Here is a 12,499-nt window from a genome sequence, read left to right as displayed (position 1 = left end):
GATACCATATCTTTGCTGACGCCTACAATGCCTGAGCCATATAATTTGACAAACAGAGTTCAGTGGGCTGTGTTGACAGTGTGTTTATGGGCAGTAATAAAACATTAATGTCTTTGTCAAGCATTTCTTTTGACACCAAAAATCAGGAGCAATGCTAAAACAACATTGTGCAGCAGCCCTTGTCACGCTTAGTTGTTTAGCCAGGAAAGAATTCCGCTAACATCGCAAGAAGGTTATTTATCTTGGCCAGCCACTGCCCCCCGGCTGAAAACGGCAAAGCACTTAATAGCAAACAAGTGACATCTTCTTTCAAATGATTCAACAGTCATCTAAAAACAGAGCTGACCAGTGGCCCACGGCTATTGTTAGTGTCTAGTGTGACTTATAGCATTATGTCACTCCACCCCGCAGAGGGGCAAATGCGGGCTTAGCATAAATTAAAGTCTCCCAAAATAACCATGTAGAACTTCTTGAAAAACAAAGCAGGCCAAGCAAGGCGAGCTCTGTCTACAATGAACCCTGCAGGAAGTGATGTATTTCCATTCTCTGTGCTGGTATAAGTGAACAGATCAATGTAAACTAACAAAAATTAACACAGCCCATTTTTAAATGAGAACATTTAATGAGTTTAAATTTACTGCTAGTATAATGCGCAATATGTAGTTCAAATGTTTGACTTAAAAATATATTATTATGAATGAAAACTGCAGCACATTACTATAATTATGCATCTATTAAATTTCCAATACATTAACATACATCTGCAATAAACTTTGGTCAAATAAAGAATGGATAATCTTGTGTGTGTGTGTGTGTGTGACTAACTGAGCTATACTTTATTAATGACTTCCCTCTTTCTATGCATTTTAATATCGTACGATATTGCAGTATGGTGAAAAATTAAACAGGATCTTCCTGGCCAGTTGGTCCAGTGCCTGCTGACACAATCTGCCATTGGGAAGGGGAGCAGCCCATGACCCACTTAATGTTTTAGAACCGCACACACACACAATCTCTGATCGAGAACTAAAGGAATAAACTGATCCATATTGAGAAAGACATATGGGGGGGGGCATATAGTTATTCAAAGGGGGTTCAGTCGACAGTATGCACTGCAGACGTGTGTACAAAGTATGTCAATGCTTGTTATTGCTGTTTACGTTTTTCACTGGGCTTCAATTTTTATTTCCTGCTCTGCCTTTTCAGGTTGAACTCAACCAATGAGCAGGAGCATTTCTGCTACACAAAAGCATGTTTATTTTTCAGACTTTACTCAAATCTAAGGAATAGGGAAGGAAAACCTAAGGAATCCATTGGTACCAACACGTCATACAATCTTGTTATGAAGGAGGTTAATTAACGCTCCAAACCTACACTAAATTTCAGCGAGGAAAAACAGTCATGGCCATTTTCAAAGGCGTCCCTTGACCTCTAACCTCAAGATATGTGAATGAAAATGGTTTCTATGGGTAACCACAAGTCTCCCATTTACAGACATTTCATATGTCAAGCGACATGCCTTGCAAAGGTTTTACATTGACATTGTACCTCTATTGTAAGGCGACAGCCAGTTGGATGATTCTCATATCCACATCAGCTGACAGTAACATCCACAGATCGTAGGTGTAAAAGGGTAATAAAACGTAAAGCAGAGGCAGACCCTGACATGAACCCGGTGTAAAGTGTAATGAAGCCACTCCAGCATGATATTTGCTCTCATCCTGTGCCAAACCGCCACACAGTTGCAGTAAAGGATGCTGCGTATTCTTGGCAAAGATTAATAAAGGCCGATTTTTGTCAAAGCCTGATGAAATCCAAAGGCCTCCACTATGGAGATAAGAGACCTCCGGTCACAGCAGGCTTGGCTTCACACCGTCCAACTGAAGGAATAATGCATAGGTGCCCGGAGAGATTGGAGAAAACTGCATGTTTCTGACTTACATTGTACCAATCTGCAATTCTATTTCATCTGATTGTCTTGCATACATTTTTATGATCATGTTTTTTTTTGTATTCATCCATATTTGTCTTTCTATGGAGTGTATGGATGTCTTGGGGGATGTTTGGAAGGGTTTTATTATGGATTTTACTGTAGGGGTGAGCAAGTGGTGCAGTGAGCAGATGGATAAATACGTTTGTTCTAATTTAGGAAGCAAAGGGACATATGGAATGTGCAATGAAACCTGGGGTATCATGTGTGTAATACTTTGTTTCAGGGAGCATGTTTGCCCTCTTGATCCAAATTGATGCATCTTATTAAACTGAAATAATACATTTGGTCAGTCAGACAGTTTGTCTGTCCAAGGATATCTGAACAAATGGCTGTGAAATTTGGTATGAATATTCTTTATCCCCAGAGCCTGACTCCTTGGTGAACTTCTGGCCTTCTTTTGGTCTAGTAGTGCAACAGTCTTGACACAATTGTCTCTTCACCAACACTTTGATCCACAACAAGGTACATTGGAGATGAATATCTTTATTAACTTTGATGTGGATTTTCGTGGTCCCAGAGGCTTGATGCAAACTATTTTGGTGACCACTCATGACCTGTTGCCAGGTGTCTCCATCAAGTCAAATATATAGTCACCTAGAACTTCCCTTCCCAGCCGGCTGCCAGCCAGTTCCCAGCAAATTCCCAGCCAACTTCCAGCCGCTGGGAGTCTCCCCTTGTCCTCTTGTTTTCTGATGGGGTGTGTCTAGATTACACTGTTAACAGGGCCATTGTTTAAATTGCAGGGTGTCACCATGAGGGATTCCTTTCCAAAAATACACAAACAAACCAAAGTACACTGAAGAATCATGTTTCTTTGTTTAGGCCATTGTTTGCGCTACGGTATGTTTCTCAGACTTACAAGAGTTGCTAAACCTTCAATAATGTTTGCCACCCCTAAGTTGTCAATAATTGTTATTTACATATTTCAGGGTGGTCTCCTTTAATTTTGGGCAATTCATGAGCTATCCTTCATGACCATCTTTAAGCCAAAATGTCATCTTTACATTCAAGATACAATATGCCGGCAGATTGCCATAAAATTTGCTGAACACATAGACGTTTTCTCTGGTGCTTCCCTGAATACAGACTTAGCCCAAATATTGGTAGTCCTATGAGAATGGCAAAATTCTCAATTTTTCTTTTGATACTGGTGTTATAGCCTTCACACTTATTGCACTTATTTTATTAAACTCATAATTTTGGCCCACATTCCTATTGCTTTATGATGCTGTCATGATAGTTAATGATGAATTTGTTAGGATTTCCATCCCAAAAATGGCCAATAACTGAGGGAAAAAAACAGAATAAAAGCGAGTTAGTGTCAGGAAATGAAATCTGAGATCAACATTGCCCTATGTGACAATTTGATTTATATTCCTTTAACATCTACACTCACCTGTCATTACTTTTTATGTGAAGGTAAGCACCACAGCCACTGTTGACCTCTGCTGTTGAGGTCTATGCTGTTCAAGATGCTTTATTGCTCAGAGCTGCCATGGTAATTTATGTTGTCAATTTATACCTTGATCATACACAGCTTTGTACTCCCAGAGTCCATTAAAGAAAGCATTGGACACCTTACTGTGTCATATTATATGGTATATGTTCAGGATTTGCTATAAGGCTAAAGCAATATATAATCTGTTCAGGCCCTGACACACCAAGTCGGACAGGTTGGGTCTCCTGTCGGCCAAGTTTTGCTTTCGGTGTGTCACGCACCGTCGGCTCTAGTCTGCCCGCGTCTGAATTTTTTTGGCCGATTCAGCATGTTGAATCACCAGCGGCACCCGTCGGTGGGAGAAATCACTCTGATTGGCAGTTCAGCTTAACATAATCAGTACACAAGAAGAGAAATGGAAGTGAGGAAAGTGGGTAAGTGAGTAAAGTCAAGAGGGCACACACAGAAGGCTCTTGTTATTTTTCAACTTCATCTCATCTGATCTGATCATTCAAATACACAACATGGACATCTGGAATGAAGCTAAGTGGCGATTGAGAGTTTGTGAAAATGGCAAACGCCACTTTGTTTCATGTACAGTATGTATCATAACAACGGCTTGTATATCTGCCATCCTAGATCTTGCGGATTCCCTTTTTGAATGGTGAATACAGACTACAGCCGCCTGCTGGTGTGGAGAGTTATTTCATCTCATGCAGGCGCAGAACGTACGTGGTAGTTTGAAGTTGGCTGTAGTTTTTGTGGTGTGTTCGAATGCAACTTTTTGATCAAGACAAAGGTGACGTGAGGCGATGCAACTGGTGGCCTTCATCGCAGCTAGTTCTTTGATTTGGGGTTGGTGTGTCTGGGCCTTTAGCTCATCAATACTGTACACCAACATTAATGAAAAGAAATGTAATGGATTTTGATCACTTTCAGTTACAGTACACACACATTTCTTGCACTCATGGATGAATATATATATATATATATATGTTTGTGTAATTAAAATATATATTTTGGGTAATGATTAGGATGCATTTTTATAATATGTAATGTGACGGCTATTTATCACAAACCAACCGCTTTTGATGGGGAAATATTTCTGTCTTTCATCAAGTTTTTCATGCACTCAGTGTGTCACTTCAAGCTCTCAGTCCCACCCCATCTCTCTACCCCCCCCTCCACCACCCTGTAGCTGTTGGTCAGGACAGATTCTGACACTTCGGCTGATGTTGCCACTGATTTACACTCTTGTTGAGGGATGTGAGCAGAGTGCCTTTTACCAACAGTTGTGAATCACAGGGGCTTTTCATGTGTTCCTTTCATCTTCGCTGCAGAGCAAAATGTATTCCATTAGATTACCATGATTTCCATTAGATTAGACCATTAGATCACTGTACAGTCTTTTGCAAACTGTCTATATGGTCTGAATAGTGTTTTGTAAGCTTTATTTCAGATACAATTGTTGTTTTGCTGACTGTGGGTGTTAAGTTTTAACAATACAAAATGTGTTACACTAAATATAAATCCATGCACCTCAACCATTTATGACATTCTCTTTTATGCACTCTCACACAGAGAAGCACAATACAATCTACAGACTTTTTTTTTTTTTTTAAAGTATTGCCAGAGTTATATAAAGGCTTACAAAACTGTTGATTAATCAAAGAAATATGAATGATGTATGAATATGAAAAACAATATGAATTGGTGCAATTAACTGAAAGTTAGAAATAATCTTGGATGGTCTATTTCAAACATTTCACATTGCCAACAAAATTGCATATTAGAAGTGAAATTAGCAATTTCCAAAATGATGGCCAAAAAAAAATCAAATGAAACGTTCTTTTTATATATTATATATATTCCAGCCACATTTTTCCCTTTACTGTAGTTCTGCTGTCTGTTCAGATGCAGCATAAAGTGGACATGGGAGATGCTATAGGACAGTGACAAATTACATGTTCTTCCAAAAAGTTTATACTAACTTAAAATAAAATACATAACCCCACCTCTTTTGGAAACTCCCCTCTTGTCTAATAATTTTCCAACAGTCCCTAAGGCCTCTGCTTTTAATGCATCTGATTTTAAAACAAACATTTGCTTTATTCCTGTGACTTTCCTGTTGCATTTTACATTTTTATATTTATTTTACTCTCCTGAAACACGAAAAAACAAAATGTGCTGTCATTTGGTGCAAAGCTCTCCTCTTTTTCCTGCAGCCAGCTTCAACAATAATGTGTTCTCGGTGCATTTAAAATCCCAAATCACAGGTCCTTACTAAATGCATGGGCAGGAACTTTGCCACTAGATGTAGCTGAAGTACTCAGGTACCTGAAACAGTTCTCAGGAAACATGCTGTCCTTAAAGCCAGCGTAATGCTGGTTTGCAGATCTTTTTTATCATTATTTCCCAGTAACACTGCAAAGTGATAAAGAACAGGGTCATTGTCTTTAAGAAGTATATTTCCTTTTTTCTTTTCCTCCTTTCCTGAGCAGCTCTCCAACATTTTATTTAATTATTTAATGACTGAAATATATTTATGCGCTAAAACATTTCCTTTATACAAGTTGTTCGCCAATTACTCCTCTGTATACTGTATATAACCGATAGACACGGGTCCTATATGCAACATAACTTTAGGCGACGTGTACTTCTTGCAACATGATTTCCTTTCTTTCCCTGTGGCTCCCTCTCCGTCTTGTGTTATGCCTGCATTATTCACTCTCTGGCAGATTGCAAAGAGACAGTGGGGGTGGTGGGCTGGATGTTAGCGCACTGATTATGCCATCTTTTCTTCCTTTGCAATCGCCAGCTTCTGCTCTCCAAATGTAACAATCACCAGAAGGGTGGGATAGCGACGGCGACATTTGACCTGATTTTGCACAGATCTATTACCGTTAGCTCGGTGCCTGGTTCTTACGTGCCGCGTGTAACTTAAAGTGACACTTGCCTGAAGCTCCCTTGGAGGCGCAGAGCTAGGCTTAGCGCTCTGAAACCACATATGACAAGCAGGGGAAGGGTGCAAGAGAGGGAGCTTGCCAGGGTAAGGGGGTGATTGTCAGAGCACTAGTGAGGAAAGGCGAGTTGAGCAAAAAAAAAAAAAAAACAGAAATAAAACGAAATAAACTGTCTTACTCTCACTTTCTCTCTCTCTCTCTTGCTATTTCTGCAAGTTGGTTTGTTTGACTGCCTGCCTCTCTTGCTCCTGTGCTGGTTTCTTCACCTAAGTGATGTCCTTGGATAGTTAACTCCTTGAGAGTAAGTGGCACTGCCATGAGAGAACACTGTGAGAAGAAAAAGAGAGGACACCGGCAAAAGGGAAGCTCGGCCACACAGGCAGCTGCAAAAATATCATTGCCTCTTTCAATCGGACCACTTGACATCACAAGCAGAGTCAGAATCTAACCCCAGACAAATGATAATGAACCACCTGATAGGGTTATTATTGGAGCTATAGTCTCCAGTCGCTGCGATTTGTCTGTGGTGGAGTCTGAGCGTTGTAGCATGTTGACTGTCTCAGGCTATTTGCTGCAATCTTTGTCTCGGAACCTCTTTCAGCGGATTATAGAACAGTCATTGTTATTTACGTCAAATTACCGAGAGCATCTCTCGCTACAATTGACTGACTCCCTTGAACCGCGATTGTCCACTCATAGCATAGCAACCGTATCTAGGCACAGCAGGCCTGTCAAGCTTTGAATTTCTCTACATGTTGAAGCAGTGTGCATTAGACTCTAATGAAAGTGATACCCAGGAATGGATTAAACTGTGTCTTATCTGCTTTAATGTAAGCTGCAATTGTTAGCATGCTCAGTTAAGTAGCTTAGCATTACTTCCTAGAGTAATAGCCTAACTTTATGTACCTTCCAATGACTAGGAGCACGTCATAGGCTACTACTTTGTGGGGTTAGAGAGCAGGCTCTGTACTCTTTATCGGATTTGCGGAAGAACCCCATGCTACATTGCCTGTATTATTATGTTAAAAGTGAAACCAACTTGAAAATATGCACATTAAAGCATTAATCAAACTTGTCCAAGAATAATTCCGAATCCAATCATGGTTATGTTAGAATGAAATATGAAGCAGATCTTGGTCCTTTTCGTACTACTACTAAAATTAGGGCTGTCAATTGATTAAAAAAGTTAATTGCGATTAATCGCAAATTAATCACACATTTTTTGTCTGATCAAAATGTACCTTAAAGGAGATTTGTCAAGTATTTAATACTCTTATCAACAGGAGTGGGGAAATATGCTTGCTTTATGCAAATGTATGCACATATGTATTATTTGAAATCAATTAACACAAATCAATGGCAAATGTCCAAATTGTCCAGAAACCTTTACAGGTACTGCATTTAGCATAAATAAATATGCTCAAATCATAACATGGCAAACTGCAGCCCAACAGGCAACAACAGCTGTCAGTGTGTCAGTGTGCTGGCTTGAAACTTGAGACTTAAAACTGGGCCAAACCTAATAATTGCAACCTGATTATCGCAAGTTGCATTAATGTGTTTAAGACATTAGTGGCATTTAAACAAATTTGCATTAAAGTGTTATTATCGTGTTAACTTTGACATACCTAAAAATTAGGACTAACTAGCTCTACACTACAATAAAAGAACAATGCTGTTTCTTTATTTCTATGTGTTGTAAATGAATCACCGGCCAGTGGATGCTGACTTTTTTTCCTGGAAGATACAGCTTTAGTCTCAGTCTTTTAAAGAGGAACTACACCCATGTTATTACACTGGGTCTAAGACGGTCAAAAAAATACTAGCAAACATGAAAAACTGTCTTCCAAATCCCAAAAACCTGGAGTGCTAAAACTCAAACTTGTGATATCATAGGGTATAAAGTGTGAAGCTGCTCCATAGACAATGAATTGGGAGAGATGTTCTATATGAGAGCACCCAGGGGAATGTTCTGAGTATATGGGTACATTTTCTATTTCACAACTGAGAACTCTACAATAGAATAAAGTTGATTTGGTATAAAACAAACATTCGGTGGGTTCACAAAATCAGTCTCCCATACATTATCTATGGTGCAGCTCCAGACTTTATACTCTATGACATCACTAGTTTGAAACTTACTTCTCCAGTTTTTTGGCTTTGAGAGAGAGGAGCTCATGTTCACACATATTGATTGAACTTTACAAGGCCATGGATGTAACATAATGGAATTCTTAATTTGGGTTGTTTTCCCCTTTAACACGGTAGCTTGCATGTAGCTGATTTAAGACACTTTAAAGGGGTCATGATTTAAATTTAAAAGTCACCTTAAAAAGACCTTTTCAATCATTTCATGGCGCTAACATTGACTTTATTAGCCAGCTAGCTGCAGCTGACAGAATCTGCCAGTGACAGTTGACCCTTAGGCTGACAAAATAAATGGGCGCTGGCTGCATAAATCTTGACTCTGACTGCAGTACAAAAGAATTACATATGCAATACTTTTATGTTTATTGCAGCCATTCAGCTGAGCACATAAGATGTCTCGCTGACTGGCAGTGGCCAAGATTGAAATCTGCAGTTTCAGTTCACTGACTCTCAGAGTCTTATAGGCATCAATAATTGATTGTTGCAGAGTGACATGATGATAGATATTAAAAATGCACAGATTGCAGAAAAAAAGTGTTTTCTTTCTTTGCTGCAACAGTTGAATGTGAGAATAATTGAATAAATGGATCTTCACACCTTATAGACACTAAACAATACAGTAATTACCGCAGTTCATCTTCATTCGGGGGGACTTTACGTGGTTCAGTAGGTGTTGGGCATGTGAGAGCGAAGATGAATATTGTACGCTTTGAGAGGAGTGAGAGAGGAAGCTCTACTCCACACACACACACACACACACAGAGAGAGCCACATCGAGAAGCAATACATTTATCTCTTTGAAGTGTGTTCTTATGCAGCGAGGAGCACCTGAAGGTCTACATGGCTTACTGACCTACAAGGACAACAGGGTGGGTACATCCTGATTGTTGCACATACTGTCTGGATCGTTTGTATCATTTGTCAAGTTCATATCATTACCCAACAGGAAAGATAGGCTCGGCTTACGTGTGTGTGTGTGTGTGCGTGTGGTTCAAGTGCTGCATCTGCGTATTATTCACGATGGCAATGTGTCAGATTCCACCTCCCCTGGCCCACCTTTATTGTGTAAACCAGAGATTGATGCTATTTAAATGACTTCCTTTCCTTCTCATTGGACTTGCATGTATGTCAGCCTTGGAGAGTTCTTTAAGTAAGAGCTCTCTATCAGACTGAGTGACAGCACACAGTGAAGCATAGAAGAATGCTCCTTTTATAGCTGTCCAGAGGCTCCTTTTCTAACAAGAACGCTGGCTTTATATGCATTTGTATTTATTTTTTTCCCCTTGTAAAGTACTTAAATAAAGTTATAATATTCAATCTAAACAGGTAAAAATAAAGTTTGTGGTTGGTTTTCCACTGAACCTTTTCAGTTTGCATCCAAAATGTTGGATACATGAAGACTTCATAACAAACTACAAGTTGTGGGAAAAATATTCAGATCGTCTACTTAGGTGAAAAAAATAAATAAAAAAATAAGTCCTTCAAATTCAATCTTACTTAAAGGGGCAGTATGTAACATTTAGGGGAATCAATTGGCAGAAATGGAATATAATATTAATAAGCATGTTTTCCTTGCACCGCCATGTTTCTACAGTAGCACAGATGGGACAAACACTGGTTTGTGTTTGAGAGAGGTGTTGACTGGTGTTTTGTTTCGTCAGTTAGGTTAGAATCACATTTGTCAAGTGACGATTGTCACGTGTTTTTTAGAGACGTTTGTGATGTGTTTTCCGTAGTTCTGTTAAATTGTTTCCATACATATTTTACCGAGTATACATACTTATTTCAAGCCCAACCTTGATGCTTCTGTTGTGCATTAACAATGTTGTTATACCAGCAAGGACAAACTCAGTGGGTTTGTCAAAACAGGGACTAAACAAACACAAAATGACAGAGAATTTCTGAATCCATAATCCAGCTCAGTAATGTCTCCTGAAATGATATGTGCATTATGTTTGAATTACCTGCCACTGCAAATATACAGTAACTGTTGCTCAAGGCAGAGCAGTGTCTTTTGCAAGCTGTTGGCAGCCGGAGAGATTTTCAGCAGCATTAATGGCCTGTTAATATGTTGATCTGCTCATATCCACAAGGCATTTTCCTGCCAGAACAAATAGGCATCAAATACGGAGACTGATAAAACCCTCAAATGACAAACAATCTTTTAGCTGTCGCCATTTATTCTCAAAGCAAAATAAATGAGAGGGTTTTAATGCTGAAAAGCCCCAAAATGGGATAAAACCATTATACACAATGCAGTTAAAACCTCCCTCTGTCTTTCTCTCCTCCTGTCCCCCTCCCCTCCTTGCTCCCTGTTTGCTCTGTGCTATCAGGGAATAAAACATATCAGAGTGTCAATGAAGCTTGTCATGAAAATGTAAATTGGATTTGGGAATTTGATTTCCATTTTACAAATTATCTGATGCTTCTAAATAATACTGAATGCTATTGAGAATTAAAGTCAGGGAACAAATAATAAACAGGCAATCGCTGTAGCCGGTACCGTGCAGTATGTAGGGTATACAGCCCTGAGTGCACATCTGGCGTCTAAATTCAGTGTGTTTCAACACAAGTTGGTGTGCTCTGACACTCCAGGGAACAAAGACAATGAAAATTCATCTTAATCTGGAGAATTCTCTCTGGCAGCATCCCCACTCCCAGCCCTGTGGGGGACAATAATTAATCAAGCCAGCATTAAGTAGGTGGGGTGCAGGGGTAATAGATCAATTGAAAAGCTGATGATAAGAATCGATGGAAGAGATAACCTTGGCTGAGGTGCAGAGTCTGGAAGATGGGAGGAGAATGTGGAGGAGGATGAGGGAGAGGAGGGGATGCTCAGACGTGATGATTTGGCTCATACTTTTGGTTGTCAAAAACAAAATGTGTTAAAGCAGTTTTTTAAAAGATAAAACCACTGCCCCAAAGCCTGAAATGCTGACCTCACCCACACACGTACATAAACACACGCCCACATTTACTTAAACTCGTGGCACTGCTCGGCATTAAGTTTCGCCGTGTGGTTTTTGCTTTATTATCAACAGATTGCAGCTATGGGTGATAGCAGTGGACTAATGGTACATGTCCACAGCCTCCGTCCTTCCCACGCGTCCCATTCATTGTATATGTAAGAAGCCGTGCAATGCATTCCGGTAGAGTGGGGGCATGATTTGAGAGACTAGGCATCACGTTGGCCACTCCTCATTTGCATAAAGTTGAGGTCTAGGCTACTTTATACAAATCAGGGGCGTCTGACGTGACACACCGCTTCTGGAAACTTCCTTAAAACTTTTAAACTAACCGTTGTCAATCCAAAATAAAGACAGATTCAGCAACTGCATGGCTTATTTCTCGGATGAAATGTTTTCAGAAACACATTTTAGTGAACTACTGTATTTTCATTATATACGAGAAGAAAGTTTGTAAAAGAGTTACCATGTTGGTTCCAGTTTAAAAGCTGGGAGCAGCAGCCCACGAGGGAAAGCGTTTGTCCAAATCAAGTGCCTAGTGCCTTGTGTCTCGTGGCAGCCCATTAAGCGAAGTGATCCCTCGCGATAAAAATGCCCCTGTGGACATGTACCATAAGGGAGGAAACTCCTGTATGCTTCCACCAACCAGTCAAGTTACAGTCCAAAATGTCATCACTTCAGCATTTTATCCTAGTAGACGTGTCTGAATCTATAATAGCATTAGCTAGCTTCATAATTAGTATATTAATTCTTGATCTATGGCTGAAAACTTGTTTTTCATTCTGGAGATATCGCGTTCACAAGAATGGTACGGACGGACAACCCAAAAACTCAATGCCTCCAGCCACAGCTGTCGCCGGAGTGGAGGCATAAAAAGCTGTTCTTAAACCGGTTGGTTTTGCTGGACAAAGACCTGTAGCGCCTCCCAGGGGGTAGAGGTTGAAACAGATAGTGAGCAGGTGGGATCGGTTACTTATAATTTGATCTGCCC

General features: G+C 39.9%; 1 long non-coding RNA gene across 1 annotated transcript; it reads left to right on the top strand.

Annotated features, from left to right (window-relative positions):
* Window positions 1-793: 793 nt before the first annotated feature.
* LOC119478235 lies at window positions 794-12,076 on the top strand. The gene is made up of 3 exons (XR_005204409.1): window positions 794-804; window positions 11,755-11,759; window positions 11,997-12,076. It is a non-coding gene; the product is annotated as an uncharacterized LOC119478235 (long non-coding RNA).
* The last annotated feature ends 423 nt before the right edge of the window (window positions 12,077-12,499 follow it).

The sequence above is a fragment of the Sebastes umbrosus genome, chromosome 2 (genome assembly GCF_015220745.1).
Source record: "Sebastes umbrosus isolate fSebUmb1 chromosome 2, fSebUmb1.pri, whole genome shotgun sequence".
NCBI lineage: Eukaryota > Metazoa > Chordata > Actinopteri > Perciformes > Sebastidae > Sebastes > Sebastes umbrosus.
Note: the sequence above shows the minus strand (reverse complement) of the source record. Positions and strands in the feature narration are given on the sequence as shown.